This window comes from Triticum dicoccoides, chromosome 6B (assembly GCF_002162155.2).
Source record: "Triticum dicoccoides isolate Atlit2015 ecotype Zavitan chromosome 6B, WEW_v2.0, whole genome shotgun sequence".
NCBI classification, from domain to species: domain Eukaryota; kingdom Viridiplantae; phylum Streptophyta; class Magnoliopsida; order Poales; family Poaceae; genus Triticum; species Triticum dicoccoides.
The window spans coordinates 490,630,919-490,653,404 of NC_041391.1; positions in this window are offsets into that span (position 1 = coordinate 490,630,919).

Genomic DNA, 22,486 nt, shown 5'->3' on the forward strand with positions numbered 1-22,486 from the left:
TTCTTCTATTAAAGATTCAAAAAATGTGTGCCGGACGACCTGGAGACCCCTATACACAGGACAACAGTGATAACGGTCCCACTATTCTATCTGTTGTGATGATTATAGGTCCTTTTACTTCTTCAGTAAGGTAAACAACGTTATGGTTTCCCTGTTTTAGTTTTAGTTTTCTTTTTTGTTTTTTGTTTTGGCCGTTTTTTTTTCCTTTTTACCTTTTCTCCTTTTTTTCTCTTTTCTTTCTTCTTTTTATTTTTTCCTTTTTCAAAATTCGTGAACTTTTTCTTAAAAATTATGAAATTTTCTTAAGTTCATGTTTTTTTTAAAAATTGATGAAATTTTTTCAGACTCAGTGAACTTTTTAAAAATCAATAAAGTTTTGGCCGAATTTGATGAAATTTTTTCAAATTTGATGAGCTTTTTGAAAAAAAGATGAAGTTTTTCTAAATTTAATTTTTTTCCAAAATCAATGTACATTTTCTAAACCGATGAACTTTTTTCAGGACAGATGAACTTTTCTTCATATTTGATGAACTTTTTCCAAATTCGGTGAACTTTGTTTCCAAATCGATGAATATTTTGAGGTTTGTGAACTTGTTTTTCAAAATCCGTGAATCATTTTTTAATTCATGATTTTTTTTTTCATTTTTTCCTTTTTTTCATTTTTTTGAAAAGTCAAAGCTGGACTAGTCAACAAGACAAGCTGGAATCGAGCGAGCGATTTTTTCACATCAACTAGACCAGCTAGAATTACACTAAAAGAAAAACCAGCTAGAATTGGCGAGCATTTTTTCGCGTCATGTTCACTGCAATCGACCGAAGTTTAGTTGGGTCAGCCCGGTATTGTGACGCTTTGAGCGCGAGTAACGTAAACCAGTGGTCCCCTTCCATCCTCCGGTCCGTCGGGGCGGGAGGTCCTATACGCACATCACTGCAAAGAACAGCGGGCGGCGAAAGAGGTGCTTCCGACTGGGTTGGCCAATTATCATAGTAGAGGTTCGGTTATAGCGAGCCATAACTGTAGCCGAAATCACTGATTATAGGGGTACATTTTGCAAAGGTCACTCCCCTCTTTTCATTTTATGACAAATGGCGCATTGTATGTATGTGGGAGTTTCTCATTTTTCGTAGATTAATTCATTAAAAACGTTTTATCTTTTAAAACTATGCGTCCAAATCCTCGAACGTTTTCACTGTTGGATTCTTCAAGTCGAGATCTTGAAGACTAAATCCCATGTTAATTTTTTTTAAAGGAGGATATACCCCTGGCCTCTGCATCTGGGCGATGCAAAATCCCATGTTGATAGGTTTCGACGAACTTTTTTTCATGAAAACCGGAAGCATGTTTTTTCTCTTTTCGAAGAGGCACAATTGTGCCTCTCGCTGAAGTAAATTTGTGCATCCTTGAAAAGAAAATATATGCCTCTCGTGAAAGAAAAAAGGAACAAATATCCTTTTTTTTTTTGAGAAACAAATTTGTGCCTCTCACGGAAACAAATTTGTACCTCCACGAGAAGTAAATTTGTGCCCATGACGAAAGGGAAAAAAATAAAACATGTTTTTTTTCTTAGAGGCACGACTATGCCTCTCTCAGGAGCATATCTGTGTCTCCACGAGAAGCAAATATGTGCCTCTCGCGGAAGGAATTTTTTTCCTTTTCGAGAGGCACAATTGCGCCTCTCATGGAATCAAATATGTGCCTCTGCGAGTACTAAATTTGTGATCTTGTGGAAGAAAAAAAACATGTTTTATTCCTTTCCAAAGGATGTGCCTCTCAATAATGCAAATCCGTGCCTCTCGCGGAAGCAGAAAAATGTGTTTTCTCGTGCAATTCTTTTTCAATTTATTTGGTCCAAAACCTAAGAAAAAACAAAAGGATCATCTAAAAGCGGAAAGCGTACAAAAATAATAAAAGAAACAAAATTCGGAGGCAACACCCAGAGCGTACCATGTGGCGGCCGCTGAAAGCGCGTCAAGTGGCCGCGGAGTGACCCTTGCGGGGCTCCCGAAAAGTACTCGCTGATTAGTTGCTCTCAAGTGTAGTCCAATGTTTTATGGTTTTCCAAAAAAACACGCACTTTTTTAGATAAAAGGAAATATTTTTGAACTTAGGAACAATTTGAAAATGTGAAATATTCTAAAAATCCAGTTTTCTTTGAAAATCAGAACATGTTTCAAAAACATGATTTTTTTTCTTCGGGAAACACGAATATTTTACTTTTATTTCAAATATGAAGATTTTTTTTAAATTCGAATAATTTTCTGAAAATGCGAAATTTTTTTACAAATCTATATATTTTTTGAAAACATGATCATTTTTTGAAAATTTCGAGTATTTTAAAAATTAGAATTTTGGAACATGTTGAACATCATTTGAAATTTATAATTAAAAAGAAAAAGAGAAAAACGTGAAGAAAACCAAGGAAGTAAAAAGGGTTCAGGTGCCTTCTAGAAGGTTCTAAAATTTGGTCAGGAACCTCAAGAAGGTTCCCAAAACTGGTGGCTTGCACACTGAGTAGGCCAGCCTAATATTGGTTGGGGGTGTGTGTAGCCTCGACTATTTTTGTCGCAAATTGCGGCAAATAGAAAAGGTGAGTCAGGCTTATTCTTCGAAAAAAATGTTTATCCTTCTAAAAAATGTTCTTGCGTGGATTTCTAGGTTCTTAATTTTACTATTATCCCTTTAAAAACAAGTGTTATATATGCCATCAAAATAATATCATAGGATTCATATTTTAATAAAGTATCTAAACATATAATCTTGATGGCAGATAGCACATATTACACACAGTATAACCGCACCTAATCCCTGCCCTCACAGCGATTTGCGTTTTTGGCCATCTGTTTTCGCGATCTGGGAGTTCCTGGTCGTCGGATCTCGTGTGAAAAGCGCTCTGTCCCACATTGTCTGCAATCTAGCCCAGCTGTCCTGTGGGCTGCTGCTCCACAGGCCGAAACCAAGCATTGTGGTAAACTGGGCCTTGCTGTTCAGCCCATTTATCTCACCGAGTCGAGCGCGTTGTGTTCATAAAAAAAACTCTTTTGTCGATAGAGCGTTGCTTCTCTGACCCGTTCCTCTTCTCTCCTACGCCATCCTCTCCTCTCCTCCAGCGCGACCATGGCCATCTCTCGTGCCGTCGCTCCGGTAGTCTCCGCCTCTCCCCTCCTCCGCTCCCCCGGCGTCCTACTACGCTCTCCCCATGACCTATCTCTTCTCCACCTCCACACCGTGGCGCTCTCTTCGCTGGTAGGAACCCTAGGACCACGAGATCCGTCGCTGCTGCCTTGTCCGAAGGACCCGGGAGTTCGGGTCGTCGTCGTTGACTCGAGTTCATATCAACCTGCAGGACATCCCGGTGCCATTCCAAGGAGCCACACCGAGCTCGCCTCCTAGCATCATGACACCTCACTGTTAGTACATACCTAGGACAATTTTCAGATCTCATATTTGTTTCATTAATCAATCGATGTGGGCAAGCTCAGCTGCCAATGCCCTTAAGATTTCAAGTAGTGGCGCCAAGGATGCTGTCCCAACCTATTCGATCTCCGGATAGTTCTCCATTGGTACAGATTTGTTATGCATGCAAGCTAAGTACTCCAGTAGGAGTCAGCCGGAGGCTTCTCCTTTTTGGTAGAGAGTGCATCTAGTGTGCAGTGTTCTTGTACATTCCAACTCTCTACACCCAACACATTGTTTTTTTTTCGTGTATACGTTTTCGCGATCTGGGAGTTTCCGGCCGTCGGATCTCGTGGGAAAAGCGTTCTATCCCGCATTGTCTGTAATCTAGCTCAACTGTCCTGTGGGCTACTGCTCCCCAAGCCGAAGCCGAGCATTGTGGTAAGCTGGGCCTTGCTGTTCCACACCGTGGCGCTCTCTTCGCTGGCAGGAACCCTAGGACGACGAGATCCGTCGCTGCTGCCTTGTCCGAAGGACCCGGGAGTTCGGGACGTCGTCGTTGACTCGAGTTCATATCAACCTGCGGGACATCCCGGTGCCATTCCAAGGAGCCACACCGAGCTCGCCTCCTAGCATCATGACACCTCACTGTTAGTACATACCTAGGACAATTTTCGGATCTCATATTTGTTTCATTAATCAATCAATGTGGGCAAGCTCAGCTGCCAATGCCCTTAAGATTTCAAGTAGTGGCGCCAAGGATGCTGCCCCAACCTATTCGATCTCCGGATAGTTCTCCATTGGTACAGATTTGTTATGCATGCAAGCTAAGTACTCCAGTAGGAGTCAGCCGGAGGCTTCTCCTTTTTGGTAGAGAGTGCATCTAGTGTGGAGTGTTCTTGTACATTCCAACTATCTACACCCAACACATTGTTTTTTTTTGCGTGTATACGTTTTCGCGATTTGGGAGTTCCCGGCCGTCGGATCTCGTGGGAAAAGCGCTCTGTCCCGCATTGTCTGTAATCTAGCTCAACTGTCCTGTGGGCTACTGCTCCACAAGCCGAAGCCGAGCATTGTGGTAAGCTGGGCCTTGCTGTTCAGCCCATTTATCTCACCGAGTCGAGAGCATTGTGTTCGTAAAAAAAACTCTGTTGTCGATAGAGCGTTGCTTCTTTGACCCGTTCCCCTTTTCTCCTACGTCTCCTCTCCTCTCCTCCAGCGCGACCATGGAGATCTCTCCATGCTTCCCCTCCTCCGCTCCCTCGGCATCCTACTATGCTCGCCCCATGACCTATCTCTTCTCCACGTCCGCACCGTGGCGCTCTCTTCGCTGGCAGGAACCCTAGGACCACGAGATCCGTCGCTGCTGCCTTGTCCGGAGGACCCGAGAGTCCGGGACACCGTCGTTGACTGGAGTTCGTATCAACTAGCGGGACATCCCGGCGCCATTCCAAGGAGCCACACCGAGCTCGCCTCCTAGCATCATGACACCTCAGTGTTAGTACATACCTAGGACAATTTTCAGATCTCATATTTGTTTCATTAATCAATCGATGTGGGTAAGCTCAGCTGCCAATGCCCTCAAGATTTCAAGTAGTGGCGCAAGGGCTGCTGTCCCAGCCTATTCGATCTCCGGATAGTTCTCCACTGGTACAGATTTGCTATGCATGCAAGCTAAGTACTCCAGCAGGAGTCAGCAGGATGCTTCTCCTTTTTGGTAGAGAGTGCATGTAGTGTGCAGTGTTCTTGTACATTCCAACTCTCTACACCCAACACATTTTTTTTGCGTGTATATTATGTCCTTGGACTGGTCCTTGTTGTTACATTCACTAGCATATACCAGAAAAAGGAAAGGTGGAAGAAAAACCATCTTTATACTTATAATGTGAGGAATACTTTTTAGAATAACTGAGTACCTTCTTTTAGAAATGGGAATAATTGTTATGCAAGAAAAAATAGTTTCATCTTTTGACAGTAAATCAAGCTATGGCCGTAATTGAATGAATTGTTTTGATGCGTGTTTGCAGTTTCGTGGGTCAAGAACGAGTGGGTCAAGAACGACGGCTCCGGCATCTCGACTGCACGACAAAAGTTTTCTAGTGGCTAAATGGAGTCGACTCTAGGGGCGACTCTAGGGGCGACGGGCATGGCGACTAGGGGCGGGCCGCATCTCCTCTCCGGCGATGGCCGGCGAGTCGGAGGCAGGTTCTGGGCTTTGCCGGACGCCGAGGAGGAGGATGTGGACGGGGATGCGGACGGCGATCCGCCATCGTCGCCGACGCCAACTCCCTCTGACCACGTCAATGATTGGTTCGATGCCAGTTATTCGGAAGAGGAGGTCGCATCATCCATCAGCGGAGTCTTGCCCCTTCATGATCCGGCAAGAAACGATCTTCTCGAGGGCGACGAACAGGAGATGGTTCGACGCATAGTTCATCGGAGATTGTCGACGGCGATGATCAAACCTTGGAAGGGTCCTTTGCCAAAGGTTAGTCTCCCTAATCTCATTGTTTTCGATCTCATTAGGCCGGAGTCTTGGATCGTGGTTAATCGCAAGAAAAAAAGTCGCCGTACTCCGGCCAAATCAGCTCTGGCGGTGCGTGCGGCCATCTCGCTGGTTTCTTCGGGTCTTGGGATCGCTGCATCCGTAAACAGCGTTTGAACTCGATCTTAGGCCGTGAGGGGCCGAGCGAATGCGAGCTTGGGCTGAGTTCGGCTGGGCTGGAGTTAGCTGGGTATGAGGCCCATGCTAACCTGGTGCCAAATCTGCAGGAGTTGGTTGTCGATTCGGGCCTCGCGGCTGGGCCAGTCGGGCTTTTCTCACCTGGGTATGTGGCCCAGGTGGAGCCGGTTTTGATAGTGGCTGTGGACGACGGGGCGTCGGTTCCATCGCTGCATAGTCCCTCGACAGCGCCGGCTAGGGTTCGGCATTGACGTAGCCTGAACCTGCATACGGCGGGGAGTGGGAGAGCGTGGCGCATTCCGCCGCTGGGGCTGATGACGGCTCGCGGGGGAGCTATGCCGCTAGGGAAGAACGCTGGGGCCGGCCGGGTCCAATCCGCAATGCCGCAGGGGGCTGGTGTTGGCCGTGGTGCCATGCTGTCGCCAGCCTCCGGGGTTGGGGTTGGCCGGGGGCTGCCACCTGCTCCCAACCTTCCTGCTGGCAGAGGGGTACCTGCGGGTGGCTCGGCTACAGGCCGGGGTGGATGGGGCACTGGACCCCGACCACCGATCCTGGTCCCTGCAGGGTCACGGCCCTCGGTGCCGGCTACAGCTGGGGTGGCCATGGCGGGCCGTGGCGGTCAGTTTCCTCGGCCGCCCACCCCGGTTCCTGTGGGTCTCCGGCCTCCCGCACCGGGGGCTGTTGGCCGGGGTGGTGCGGTGCCGAGGCCACCTGCAACCGGGCCATCTACCGGGCAGCTACCTAGGTCGGCTCTGCCGCCTCACGTCGTTGCGAAGCCACCGCCGAATAGGGTCGGGCTAGTGCAGACACAACAGCCTCAGCTACCTCAACCTTCTGCCGTGCCCAAGGGACAGTGGGGTGATGATGGTTTCGATGCATATGGCGCTGGTAAGCACCGTGGATCCTCGTCCGCGGGCGGTGGTCGGGGCTACGCTTGGTAGAGCGATGGCACGGACGAGCGACCATTCTTGGGGGCCCCAGGAGGCTTTGTTGAGGGGGCATCTGGCCCGGGTCACCAACAATGGGGTGGATTTCGTGGTCATCGAGGTGGCCAGAGGGGCGGGTGGCCGGTACCGTCCACGACGGCCATCGCCTGTTACTGACCAGATGGTGGTTGACGAGGTCGTTGAGGAGCCGGTTCTGTCTGGGCACGCTATGGAGGTGGTTTCGGCGCTCGCCTCAGCTAAGATTCCTGGAAAGGAGTCCGAGTCGACATAGATAGTGGAGGTGTCTGACAGGACTGAGTCTGAGAGGGCGGCCAAGTGGGCACGTAAGAAAGAGAATATGTTGTGTTATAGATGTGGTGGCAAGGGACATTTTATAGCGGAGTGTGTGGCTGAGCTGTGTAGCACTTGTGGTAAACCGACACACGAGTTGGGGGACTGCCCGTTGTTGAGGGATCAGGCACCATCACTCATGATGTATGGAGTGTACTGTGCGGAGCTTACTTTTTTTGAGTCTCCAGCGGAGATGGATGCTCCTGATGAGTCTTTGAGTTTGACGGCTGGGTTGGTAAAAATTGCCAGAGGTGAGGTGTCAGAGGCACATATTGTTCAAAGGCTCAAAGAGTTAGCTCCTGGGGATTTCCAGTGGGAGTTGGTTACTATGGAGGATAAACTATTTCGGGTTGAGTTCCCGTCCGTTGACGATCTTCAGAGGCTTTTGAACTTCGGGATGTGCAAGGTGCCGGGTACTGAGGGTGTGCTTGATTTTCACGAGTGGAAGAGGATTGAGCCTACGGGCAAACCTCTGACTCAGGTGTGGTTGCGGTTTTCTGGGGCTCCCTCCAAGCCGTTGCAGGATGCCTGGGTCGTGGCCAGCTTGGGTATCATGGTGGGCAGACCCGGAGAGAGTGGATATGGACTTCACCAGGGCCCACGAGATTGCCCGCTGTTGGTGTCAAAACTGGCGGATCTCGGGTAGGGGGTCCCAAACTGTGCGTCTAGGCGGATGGTAACAGGAGACAAGGGACACGATGTTTTTACCCAGGTTCGGGCCCTCTCGATGGAGGTAAAACCCTACTCCTGCTTGATTAATATTGATGATATGGGTAGTACAAGAGTAGATCTACCACGAGATCAAAGATGCTAAACCCTAGAAGCTAGCCTATGGTATGATTGTTGTATATCTCTATCGACTAGCCTAGCCTCGGCTTATATAATGCACCAGAGGCCTAGGATAACAAGAGTCCTAGCCGAATACGCCGGTGGGGGAGGAGTCCTTGTCTTGATCGCCAAGTCTTGCAGGATCTTCCTTGTATGCGGCAGCCGTCCGGACTGGCCCATGAGTATACGACCATGGGGGTCATCGGCCCAATCTAACAGATCGGGAGATGACGTGGTGAGTACCCCCTAGTCCAGGACACCATCAGTAGCCCCCTAAACCGGTCTTCAAGTTTAGGGACGCTCCTCGATTCTTCCGAACCGTTCTTCATCTTCAGTTGTCGGTCTTGAAAACTGGTTCAACAAATCTTCTCATCTTCGATCTTGAGGATCGCCGAAATGCATTCGGCGAGTTTACACATCGGGTATCCGAGGAGCCCCTTTAAGTTTCCGGCCTTTATCAATGCCTTGTTATTTTTATGCCACATCTCGGGTTTGAAGTTGTTCCCGGGCGGCAACGTACTCTTACGTCCGAGCTCCAACGTCGGACTGCATTCGATGTATCTTTTGCAGCCGAGCACCAACGCCGGACCGCTTCCCATCTCTAACGCCGGAATGTATCCGAGCTCCAACTCTAGACTATGTATCCGAGCTCCAACGCCGGAATGTATCTGAGCTCCAACGTCGGACTATGTATCCGAGCTCCAACGCCGGAATGTATCCGAGCTCCAACGCCGGACTATGTATCCGAGCTCCAACGCCGGACTGTATCTGAGGTGTCGTAAATCACCTTGGTTCAAAGAAGTTTGAAGGAGTTTAGCTGAGCTTAATGCCGGAAATGTCCTCTATGGAGCCAGCCACTAGCGCCCGAGCTTTATGCCGGACTGCTTCCAAGGTGGTGCACCACCCCGAATGTGGGCCGATTTTTGTCAATATTTTTGATTGGTGCAATTTATTCTCTGCCGAGATACATAGCCAGTAGCCCTCAAGGTGGGTATCGGTCTAAAACCCGAGATGCACATGAAGGATGACATAAGACCGCTGATCCCTGTAGCCGCTGAGACTCAGGTTGATTTGCAAAATTGGTCTGAGGATCAAGTCCTAGCTCGGCAGAATACTTCGGGACACAAAAAGCGGCGTGCTCAGTCCTCAAGACTCAGGTTGGGTGCGGCCGACCAACCTGAGGATCAAAATCTCCTCGGAGACCGTATTACACTTAAAATTTTCTGCATTGGACAGGCAATGCAGTAGCCCCCGAGACACTGGTCGGGTGGCAACACTAGATTAGGGGATCGATGTGCCCCTTTAATATTTGTAAATAATAAGCCCGAAGCCCAGTAGCCCCCGAGCCTTAATGCGGGCACGGGTGGCCGAATTAAGGATTTATATCCATAATAAAATCACAAATTATGTGTAATGACTCTATGTATCCAAGTACTTTACGTCATTAATGCTCGGATCCGCATTGTACAAAACTTTGTTGACCGACCATCGGCTTCCACCTCCCCGGCCAATAGCCGAGGAGTGTTTGTCCTACTTTATAAAGCCTTTATGAGGGCAAAGATTTACAACAAACAAGGCAATCTGGTCATACGGTTTTATAAACAAAGGTACGCAGAGAGATATATTATATTACTATTTAGCAGAAGAAATGTCTTCCAAAGAAAATAGTCCCGTTATCGGTTCATTTCTTTGGGTTGTCATGCTAAGCATGATCATGAAACCTCAGCTCCAACGTAAGAGCAAAATATCGAGGATTTAGTTTGGGAGGCCAGTTAATAGCCCCCGGTAGTGTTCGGCGACAGTTGAGGTCAAGCCGTAAACACTTCGGCCATTGTTATGTATAGCCCATCGTTTAACACCGTCATCGGATCGCTGACCAGTTTACGCTTATTGTGACAGTCAGTTTTCAGCTTTCTCCACTGAGGTGCTTAACCATGTGAGCTAGAAGCACAATCGCAGTGGTTCTCCCTTTGCACACCTAGCCGAACAAAGCGGAATGTAGGAGGCAAGCGCAGGAGCCGCGCAACCCAACTATTGACCGAAGACACAATTCGAAACCGATGCATATATAGCAATATCCGAGAATGTTTTTGCCGAATCTCTAAAGGTGTCCGGCGTTGCACTGCGAGACTTGTGCTGAAAACATACAAATAGTTTAAAAAGTGCCATTGGCTCGAAAAGCCAAAAAACTTATTCAAAAGGTTAATGTCCGAACTAGATCAAGTGTTCGGTGCCAATCCGAAAATTGGACTTTAGAAAAAAAGGTGCTTCTGCCGTGCTTTAACATGACACATCCTGTCTCAAAACTTCAAGCGGGTCAGCCTACGGCTTCAACCTCCTATCCCGAAGGCGGAGTACTTCTTACTAGGCCAGTTTAGCAAACTAAACTCTAGCGGCTTTGAGAGAGAAATTAGGCTCCCCGGCTAGTGACCGCACACTTGTGAAGAAAAAAAGGAGTGATAAATAATAATAATAACTTTGCAACGACTAAGAAGAAAAACACTTATTATAAAACGGCTCAAATAAACATAAGAGCCCCCAAGTGACTTGGGTAAAAGAATGATTGTATGTATCGAAGTACTTGTATCATATCTATGTTCAACCGAACTTTAAACGCGTCTTAACCGACCGTCGGCTTCTCCCTCTTTGGTCAAGGGCCGAAAAGTGTTATGTACTCCATCTGTCGAGAATATCGATGGTGTTTCCAATAACCAGTCAATCAAGCCATAAGGCTGTAACAGACAAAGCGCGCTCAGGGAACTTATGCTATATTACTGCGAAGTGTAAGAAGCATCTTCGAAGAAAATAGTACCCCCATCGATACCTTTCTTCGGTGCTCATTGTTATTATGAGACTTGTGCAATAGATTTTTTGTACTCATGAGTTCGTTGTGTGCCGACCATCATTGAAAACTATAAGGGCGCTAGCTTTCGGCTTCACCCAGTCTGAGGTCCGGCTCGGATGACCCGATCGTGACAATCGCAGAGGTGCTCCCTTTACTCCCTAGCCGAACAATCGGGAATGTAGGGGTAAACACAGGAGCGAGGCAACCCAGCTTGCAAATCTCTTAAGTCAATATGATGCATATTGTGGCGTAATACACGAACAAGGAACGAAGTCGTACAAGTATAATCATATGCAAGAGGAAAAGCTTCATGAAGGAAGCCCCCAAATGAATTGGGTATTTGAATTTATGCGTCACAAACAAAGTTTAGACAAGAAAATTTTTACAAGCAACATTTTCCAAAAAAAGTATAATGCTTGGTCGAACCGAACACAAGTTAGGAATTAAAGCTTTGAGCATGAAAGCGACTTAGCTGGTTAATGTGTTCGGTATTGATGACGCGGTCCGAGCTTGATACGGGACAAGGTTCCATCCCCCAAGCCGGTCCTGAGGTGGCGGAGCGGAGAGCTCGACACGCCGAAGTGGTGACATAGCACGGTCAATGCAGACTGGCAGAATGACGCCGAAGTCCCCGAATCATTTTCCTGTGCACAAAAAATGGTGCAAATCGGAGATAATAGTAATAATGATAATTAAAAAAAATCATTGCATAATAAATAATTTATGCAAAGTTAGTAATAAAAGAAATATGGCCTGGCGCCGAAGTCAATGTCGATGTAGGGCGTCGGCGTGATGCGGTAAAGGTGTGGCAAAGCCTGAATTCACAGGTCGGTCCGAGCCCCGGATGCGGCGTTCGCCGGACTATGTACGGAAACTGACCGAACCACCATGCAACTGTCGTTAATGCGGCCACCATTTGATAGACCTGTGTACATATGATGGACAAACCAGAGTAATAATTCCTTAGGAAAAATGAACCCAAACAAGCAAAAAATACTGGGATTAATAGCACCTGGTTTATTTGTTGTAGCAATCCGAAGGAAGGTGATTCCCAAAATTGGGACTCGATCCGCGCACCCATTGCCTTATGGGCAATAAAATGACGGCATGGCAATGCTGTCAAAGGTTGGCTCGCCGAGGCCAAGCCCTCGGTCCAGCTAACGTGACGGAGCTGGTCGGCTGGTGACGCCGAAGTGTCCAGAGTAGGTTGATGAAGAGATGGCGAAGCCCGCGGTCTAGCCGAGATGTCGAAGTAGGTCGGCATGATGGACCCCAGCTTGAAGAAGAAATAGTGCGGCCCTGCCGATGCAGGTCGTGACGTGGTCGATGCCGGCTTGATGAAGCGACCGTGCGGCGATGCCGGTATGCCCGCTCCGTGTAATCCGTGGGGCGGCGATGTTGGTGATGATTTATCCTTCACGATGCCGGACTCTTGTTCGTCTTGCTGAGATGATGATCCAAAGAAGTTGAGCTCGGCTCATCAAAGTGATGACGTGTCTAGCGCAGGTCGGCAGCCGTGGAGCAATATTGCCGGACTGTTTTGACACCAACATGATATTGAAGATCATGTTCAAAAGATTTTAAAGTTAGTGGGATGTGTTCGGGAACAAAACACAATACCCCATACAAAACCTCCTTCAAAAAGGATGTACGAAATCCCGTTCGTAAAAAGAATGAACTCGGGTCGGATTTGTTTTCATGCAGAAAACAGATCCGAAAAGTGATGCACTAATCGGAAGGTTCCCGGAGTTTGGATGGTCGGATCGAGCTGAAATTTTGAGGGGTGGTAGATATAGGAATTCTGTAGCCTATCAACGGTTGAATCTTCCAAGGGAGGTCCGAGCTAGAAGCTGGACACCACGCCCTAAACTCGTCCAGATTCTCGTCCAGATTTGACAAGGCTCCGGTATATCGTAGATTGTCGGAAATTCCTCCATCGGAACTCGACGAAATTTAGCGTGGCTGTTGTAGACGTAATTCCGCACTATTCCACCGAAGAAATTGTCAAACCTACGCTCGAGGAGGCGGTGACGGCGAATACAAGTTCGCTGTCCAGAAAAACAGCACGGTCGCCCGAGGGCAATGTTGACGTTGAGCCCCCGGGCTCCCTGGATGATTCTTCCATGATCTTGATAGAGATCAGAGCTGATGTTGATGAAGGCCCTCATCCGAACATGACGATCGGAGGTAGGGAGAAGTCCTTGGTCGAACCAAGGTGACCAGTCGAGCTGGTGATGAAGATGCCGAAGTCGCAGTTGATCTGCAGGCGAGCCATCGACCTTTTGCCGAACACACAGCGGAACTCTCAATGAAAGCACCAACGTCAGTGTCAAAACTGGCGGATCTCGGGTAGGGGGTCCCGAACTATGCGTCTAGGCGGATGGTAACAGGAGACAAGGGACACGATGTTTTTACCAAGGTTCGGGCCCTCTCGATGGAGGTAAAACCCTACTCCTGCTTGATTAATATTGATGATATGGGTAGTACAAGAGTAGATCTACCATGCGATCAAAGAGGCTAAACCCTAGAAGCTAGCCTATGGTATGATTGTTGTATATCTCTATCGACTAGCCTGGCCTCGGTTTATATAATGCACCAGAGGCCTAAGATAACAAGAGTCCTAGCCGAATACACCTGTGGGGGAGGAGTCCTTGTCTTGATCGCCAAGTCTTGCGGAATCTTCCTTGTATGCGGCAGCTGTCCGGACTGGCCCATGAGTATACGACCATGAGGGTCCTTGGCCCAATCTAACAGATTGGGAGATGACGTGGTGAGTACCCCCTAGTCCAGGACACCGTCACCCGTATTTTGGTTAGTGTGCTGAACATCGAGTATGTGCCTAAGGTGGTAAAGTGGGCATATCGAGGTCACATCTATAACCTTGTCATTGAGTTCGAGGATGAGAGTCTGTTTGCTGAGGTGGCCAACGGGACGGACACTGATATGCACGAGGGTGATGATGGTTCTGCTCTAAAGGAGGCACCGGCAGCTGACAGTGGGCGAGAGTTGTCCAAAGCATCGGGTGCTGACTCTCAGACATCTGCGGATGGTGTAGCACCAACTTCTACGGTACCCATGACTGCTCTTAGATTCGGGTCTTTTGAGCCGGCATCTGCACCTCCGAGACTTTGGAGTGAGCGGGTGGAGTCTGATGATGTGTTCGAGCACATGTTACCGGCTCTGGAGTACGAGGAGTCTGTGGTTCCCTTTCTTGGTGCGTCGCCGATATCGGCCAGGGTTGGGGCGGAGGAGGCTGCCCTCGCTGGCGGGGGTTCGAAGATGGTGATTTCGGAGTCCTACACTGCGGTCGTCGTACCTCCGACTCAGCAGGTGGTGCGTTATGTTGATGAGGGCATGGGGCAGGAGGCCTCGGCCCTCTCATCGGGCCTTGCGGATGACGAGTTTCGGGCGGTGCAGCTTGATGCTTTGAGAGGGAGGCCGAGGTTGCTAGCCACAGCTCCATCCTCCCCTTTTGCTGGGCCGGTTTCAGTGGCGCCGGCATCGCTTTCCGAAGAGGGCTCGGGGCAGGTGGTCCCGGGGCCTTCTTATCCAGGGGCGCCTACGGAGGCCTACTTGCCTTCGGCGTCGGCCACGTTGCCTGGCTGGCGGGCCGGGGTGGATGGAGAGCTCGGGTAGGAGGCCCTGGTTCAACCTTCCCCCGGCTTGGTGGTCTCAAGTAATGCTACTCGGGAGGAGGTGATTGCGTTCGGGGGCATTCCGGATCCGGTCTCCGAGGGGCGGCGGTTGAGTAGCCGCCTCCAGGACCATCCGGAAGTGGACGACATTCAGTAGCGGTGCGCTATGAGGGCGGCCAAGCTTCATGATGTGGAGGTCACTACTGGTATGTCTGTCAATACCTCTAATTCTATTTTGCATTTTACCAATGATGAGATTATTAATAATGCAAATCAACTAGGTATTTCACTAGGTAGTAATGATAGTGAAATCTCAACTTTGGTTAATGATATGCTGGATTTAGAGGCTGAACGGGCGCTTGAGATGATTTGTAACTTAGCGGCGGTAAAACCTATGAATGATTCTGAGATCGACGCTCTAGGGGTCAGGGCGCTCGATAATCTTTGTGCGGATCTGACTCAACCGTCTCCTGAGCCTGAGGAGGAGGTTGAGCGAGTGGATAATGTGGAAATGCGCACCTCTGTGGCTGGTTGTGAGGACCAACTGCAGAGTTTTAATGCTCCTAAACGCAAATGGAAGCGGAAGATCTACCCAGTTTCCGCAGTGCGTAGGAGAGCTCGGATCCGAACAACTAAAAAATTCCATGACGAGATATGAAAGGAATCTTTTGGAATAGCAGATGTCTAAAAGACTTGGCTAAAAGAAGGTTTCTTGCTGAGGCTTCTATTGAGCATAAGTTGGAATTTATCGCTTTGTCAGAAACGGGTAGAGCCAACTTCTCACCACAATTTCTTAATACTCTTTCGGGGGGTATTGATTTTGACTGGCATTGTCTACCTCCGCGAGGAAGATCAGGTGTGATTTTACTCGGGGTTAGATGTAACTCGTTAGAAGTCCGAAGCGTGGTCATGGGAGATTTCGCTGTTAAGTTTAGGGTGCGGTCGAAGTCAGATGGGTTTAATTGGGCTTTGGTAGCGGTATATGGTGCCGCACAGCCTGAGCATAAACCGGATTTCCTGGCTGATCTGGTTAGGATTTGTGGTTCTGAACAACTTCCTATCCTGGTGGGGGGTGATTTTAATATTATCAAAAGGAGTGATGAGAAGAATAATGACAATTTTGATGGCCGATGGTCCTTCATGTTTAACACAATCATTAAAAGCCTAGATCTGCATGAGATAAAGCTTTCCGGCAGAAAGTTTACCTGGGCTAACGCCTTGCCAAATCCGACGTTTGAAAAGCTGGATCGAGTCCTGGCTAGCGTCGAATGGGAGCAGAAATTTCCATATGTTACGGTCCAGGCGCTTACTCGTGGTATTTCTGATCACACGCCTTTATTCCTTGATTTTGGAGAGGCTACCCATTTGGGAAATAAAACTGTTTTCTCTTTCGAGCTTGCTTGGTTTGAGAGAGAAGGCTTCTTGGATCTCGTAGCCAGAGAATGGGCTAAGGATGCAGGAGGTCGGTCTGCGCTTGAGCGCTGGCAGAATAAAATTAGGCATTTGAGAAGTTTCCTACGTGGGTGGGCTAAACATCTCAGTGGGATTTATAAGGCCGAAAAGGAACAACTCCTTTTGCTAATTCAGTCCCTTGATGTAAAGGCCGAAACCACGATTCTACCAGCCACGGAGCTTCATGCAAAGCTAGAGGCGGAAATGAGGCTGAAAGAGCTCCTTCGTGAGGAAGAACTAAAGTGGGCGCTTCGGGCTAAGGTCACTAGAGTCGTTCAGGGGGATGCGAACACACAATTTTTTCACCTGATCGCCAATGGTAAGCATAGAAAAAAGAGGATCTTTCAGCTTGAACAAGACGAGGGAACGATTCTTGGTCAGGAAAACTTAAAGCAATATATCACTGAGTTCTACAAGCAGCTATTTGGGACTCCAGAGGACAACTGTGTGTCGTTGGATGAGTCTAGGATTGAGGATGTGCCTCAACTTATGGCTGTTGAGAATGATATTTTAGTCGCTCCTTTTTCTGAGAAAGAGGTATTTGAGGCCATTTCCCAAATGAAGAATAATAAGGCTCCTGGCCCGGATGGTTTCCCCGCAGAGTTCTATAAGAAGTGTTGGCATATTATTAAAGGAGATCTCTTGCCTCTGTTCAACGATTTATTCTTGGGCCAGCTTCATCTTTTTAAGCTGAATTTTGGAACTATAACCTTACTTCCAAAGAAGACACAAGCTATGCGGATTGAGCAATTCCGGCCTATCTGTCTGCTCAATGTTAGTTTCAACATTTTTACCAAGGTCGGGACAAATAGGCTCACACAGTTGCGCATACTGTGGTGCAGCCTACTCAGTCCGCTTTCATACCGGACAGGAACATCCTCGAAGGAGTTGTGGTCTTGCATGAAACGCTCCATGAGATCCACACGAAAAAACTTGATGGTGTTGTTTTCAAAGTGGATTTCGAGAAAGCGTACAACAAAGTCATATGGCCTTTCCTTCAACAGGCACTCCGAATGAAGGGTTTTGATGAAGCTTGGAGAAGACAAGTGTAATCCTTCACGCAAAAAGGGAGTGTTGGAATTAATGTGAATGACGATATAGGCCATTATTTCCAGACACACAAGGGCCTCAGACAAGGTGATCCAATGTCTCCTATTCTCTTCAACATTGTCGCAGACATGTTGGCAATCCTGATAGGTAGGGTAAAGGAGGCCGGTCAAGTAGGTGGCTTGGTGCCGCATCTTGTTGATGGTGGTGTGTCCATCCTGCAGTATGCTGATGATACAATTATCTTTATGGAGCATGACTTGGCAAAAGCGAGAAATATGAAGCTGTTGTTGTGCCTTTTCGAGCAATTGACTGGCCTGAAGATTAATTTCCATAAGAGTGAGTTGTTCTGTTTTGGGAGAGCCAAAGAGGAACAAGATGCTTATAAGCAATTGTTTGGTTGCAAAGTGGGAGCAGTTTCATTCACTTACCTGGGTATCCCCATTCATCATCGTAAGTTGACAAACAGTGAATGGAAATGTATTGAGGATCGTTTTGAGAAGAAACTGAGCTAATGGAAGGGAAAAATCATGTCGTATGGAGGCCTATTGATTCTCATTAATTCGGTGCTCACGAGTCTGCCTATGTTCCTTTTGTCCTTTTTTGAAGTACCAGTTGGAGTCAGGAAAAGACTGGACTTCTATCGATCCCGTTTCTTCTAGCAGAGTGATGAGCTTAAGAGGAAGTACTGTTTAGCCAAATGGGACGTCATCTGCCGACCGAAAGACCAAGGGGGTCTGGGTGTTGAGAATCTTGAGGTTAAGAACAGATGCCTCCTCATTAAGTGGCTTTATAAGTTAGCAGCTGACGGATGCAACTTGGGCGCATATTCTGCGTAATAAGTATCTACACTCAAAGACTTTGTTGCAGGTGATAGTTAGGCCGACTGACTCGCCGTTCTAGAAAGGGCTAATGAGAGTCAAAGCTACTTTCTTTAATAGAACAAGGTTTATTATTGGTGATGATAATAGTGCTCACTTCTAGGAGGATACTTGGCTGGGGGAAGTGCCGCTGGCGCTTCAGTATCCCTCGTTATATCGTATTGTGCAGAGATGCGATGCTCTGGTTGCAACGAGTTTGCAGTCCACCCCCCTTAATATTCAGTTTAGGAGGGTGCTTGTTGGAGTACGGTGGGAAGCTTGGCTTCATCTGGTGAGCAGACTGATGGAGGTTTAGCTTACTCACCAGCCCGATCAGTTGTGCTGGAAGCTTACTACTTCTGGGGAATTCACAGTCAAGTTGATGTACCTTGACGTCATCAATTCTAGTGTTATTCCTAGTTCCATACATGTTTCGAAAGTTAAGGTTCCGCTAAAAATCAAAGTATTTATGTGGTTTTTACATAAACAAGTTATCTAAACGAAAAATAATCTGGTTAAGCGCAACTGGACAGGCTCTACTAGGTGTAGTTTCTGTGATCGAGATGAAAATATCAAGCACCTCTTCTTTGACTGCCCGTTGGCGAGGGTTATGTGGCGCTCGGTGCAAATTGCCTTTAACATTACTCCTCCGAGTTCGGTTAGGTCGTTATTTGGAACGTGGCTTGTTGGGATAGAGTCCGAAACAGCTAGACAAATTCGTGTAGGAGTATGTGCGTTGTTATGGGCAATTTGGAACTGCAGAAATGATTTGGCTTTTAACAAAACATCAACTATCCATTTTTTGCAGGTTTTATTCCGGGCTACTGCGCTAATCCGTATGTGGTCCTTACTCACTCCGATGGAGGCCAAGGAGCGTTTGGTTACTGGATCTCTCCGGTGGGAGATGGTAGCGCGGGATATCTTCAACTGGTTTGGATGGCGGTCATGTAATAGGATAGGCGATTAGTTTACCTATCTATATTTTGCCAGCCGGTTGTGGCTTTTGGGCCTTTTTGGTCTTTGTTTCTGTTGCTCTTTGTGAGCCAGCTTATCATTTTGTTGCAGACTGCAAGACATTGTTGAACTACTTTAATTTTTAATAAATGTGGCCGTATGCATCGTTCTGATGCAGAGGCCGGGGAGTCCCCCCTTTTCGAAATAAAAGAACGATGGCTCCGTGGCCACGCCCAGGTGAACAAACATCACACCCTACATGATCCTTCATACGCCAGTGGTGTGTCAGTAATAAAATAAGGTTGCACCTCTAGCACTATTTATCGCAGGAACTGAAAATAATGAGGTTATTAGCGACATTGCATTAGAAAGTGGATCATACCATTGTCATTGGACGATTGATATCTATTGTTTTTATCATTCCATCTTAATAAAATTATCACGCCATTTTTACCTGTTAGAAAGCATTTCTCATGTATGATGCAAGTTTAACTATTCTTTACCTGGATGGCTAGGTGATTTTGTTACTGATTGCTCTAGATGATCTTTTCCTGTAGGTTTTGAAGATTCAAAGTCATTGACCCTCATCAAGGCATCTAACACGGAGGACCTGCTAATGTCGTCAACACATATTTTTCTACTTTGTCATGTATGCTCCTATATCACATACTTTTCTCATATCTATGCACATGTGCGCCAATATTCTTAAGTTGTCGTGAGAAGTTATTCATACAATTTGATCTCAAAACACATGGTTATGTCTTTTCTTAAGTTACTTGGAACTTTTACTTGCTAAAACCATATCCCCCTCTCCCCGCAATTCTTTTAATATAAAACCATATCTTCCTTGTGTGTAATTTTCTTGAAATGACAAGCCCTTATGCTAGGGTTCATGCTAAATGCTTCCTCTGTTCCAAATTATAAGATGTTTAGGTACGCTCAAATAGTATAACAAAACATCTTATAATTTGGGACGGAGGTAGTAGAACATCATCATGCCTGCTAAAGACAAGCATATTGTACTCCAATTTCAACCAAATTCATTTTTTATTCAGGAACTGAATGATAATGTTACAAATGATATGTGTGAGCATGGAACATTGCAACAATACTATTCACTTATGGCGCATGTCGGAGTAAATGACCACGGGTAGCCTATTCAGCCCCCCATGATATTTCAGGACATCCGAGCTAGCTGCGCCCCTCACGCCTCCCGGATGAACGACTCGCTTCTTGGGCTGGCTGGTCTAAGAGGCCGGCTGCCGGAAGACGGCAAGACGCCAGAAGACGGCCTTGAGGGGGCCAACTCCTAGCAGGCGGCCCCTCGTCCTCTCAAAGTTTGCACCCACTTAACCATGACGAGACGGGGCGTGGCTACAGTGCAGCCTGCCGCCCCCGAATCCAGGGCAGAGCGTGGCTGCAATGCGGGTGTACTAAGCGGACACCCTTCGCCCGATGCGACACTGTTGCCATGATGTCTACTATGAAACTTTATTCTTGTAGACACTTGTTGGGCCTCCAAGCGCAGAGTTTTGTAGGACAATAGCAATTTTCCCTCAAGTGGATGACCTAAGGTTTATCAATCCGTGGGAGGCGTAGGATGAAGATAGTCTCTCTCAAACGACCATGCAACCAAATACAAGAAATCTCTTGTGTCTCCAACACACCCGATACAATGGCAAATTGTATAGGTGCACTAGTTCGGCGAAGAGATGGTGATAAAAGTGTAATGTTGATGGTAGAAATATATTTTTATAATCTGAATAAATAAAAACAGCAAGGTAGCAAATAGTAAACGAGCACAAAAACAGTATTGCAATTCTTGAAAATGAGGCCTAGGGTCCGTACTTTCACTAGTGCAACCTCTCAACAATGCTAACATAGTTGGATCATATGATTATCCTCAAAGTGCAATAAAGAATCACTCCCGAGTTCCTATTAGCGGAGAACAAAAGATAGAAATTGTTTGTAGGGTACAAAACCACCTCAAAGCTATTCTTTTCATTCAATCTATCCTAGAGTTCGTACTAAAATAACGCAAGTTATTCTTTCCGATCGATCTAATCAAGAGTTCGTACTAAAATAACACTAAATCAAATTCATATTCATAATACTCAATCCACACAAAGAACTACAAGGGGACCCCAAAGTTTCTATTGGAGAAAAGATAATAGAAACGCGCATCAACCCCTATGCAAAGATAACACCAATATCACCGCGGGAATCCGCAAGTTGAATGCCATAACATATATCAAGTGAATCAATAATATACCCCAATGTCACCTCAAGTATTCATACCGCAAGACATACATCATGTGTTCTCATCTTTGAATATTCAATCCGACATGACAAAACTTCAAAGGATAAGATTCAATTCATCACAACAAGAGTATAGAGGGGAGAAACATCATATGATCTGACTATATGAACAAAGCCCATGATATAGATCACAAGAGAGAGAGAGAGAGAGAGAGAGATTAAACACATAGCTACTGGTACAAACCCTCAGCCCCGAGGGTGGACTACTCCCTCCTCATTGTGGTGGCCGTCGGGATGATGAAGATGGCCACCGGAGATGACTCCCCCCTCCGACAGGGTGCTAGGACAGGTCTAGATTGGTTTTCGGTGGCTACAAAGCCCTGCGGTGGCGGAACTTCTGATCTAGGTTAACCCCAAAGGGTTTCGGAATATTTGGGAATTTATAGTGCAAAGAAGAGGTACGGGAGGCCACCGAGGTGGGCACAACCCACCTGGGCGTGCCAGGGGGGCCTGGCATGCCCTGGTGGGTTATACCCCCTCCCCTCGGGGCACCCCCCAGGTGCTGCTCTGGCCCATCGGGAGTCTTCTAGCCCATAAAAAATGCACCAAAAGTTTTGCGGTGTTTGGACTCCGTTTAATATTGATTTCCTACGATGTAAAAAACAAGCAAAAAACAACAACTAGCACTTGGCACTAGGTCAATAGGTTAGTCCCAAAAAATGATATAAAGTTCCTATAAAATGATTGTAAAACACCCAAGAATGATAAATAACAACATGAATACTTCATAAATTATAGATACGTTGGAGACGTATCAGCATTCCCAAGCTTAATTGCTACTCGTCCTCGAGTAGGTAAATGATAAAAGAAATAATTTATCAAGTGTGAATGCTAGCAAAGTGCATAAGTTTGATCAATGATAATTTCAATCACTTTTCCTAGCATCATAACAACATTTCTTTCTCATAAAACTTCTCATGTTATAGTAGCAACCAATTCACATGTTAAGGTTCAAACAATGAATTCTCTTGAAACCCAACAACCTATGTTCTCAGTCACAAAGCAATTGCAATTCAACTTATTCAACGGAGTTTAAGTAAGAGCTCCACATACTCAACCATCTTATAGTCTTCTATGATTGCTAACACTCACCGCATGCACATGATCAAAACATTTCAACTGGACACATAGAAAGATAGGGGCTTATTGTTTTGCCTCCCAACGTATTCACCTCAAGGGCGATGTCAACAAT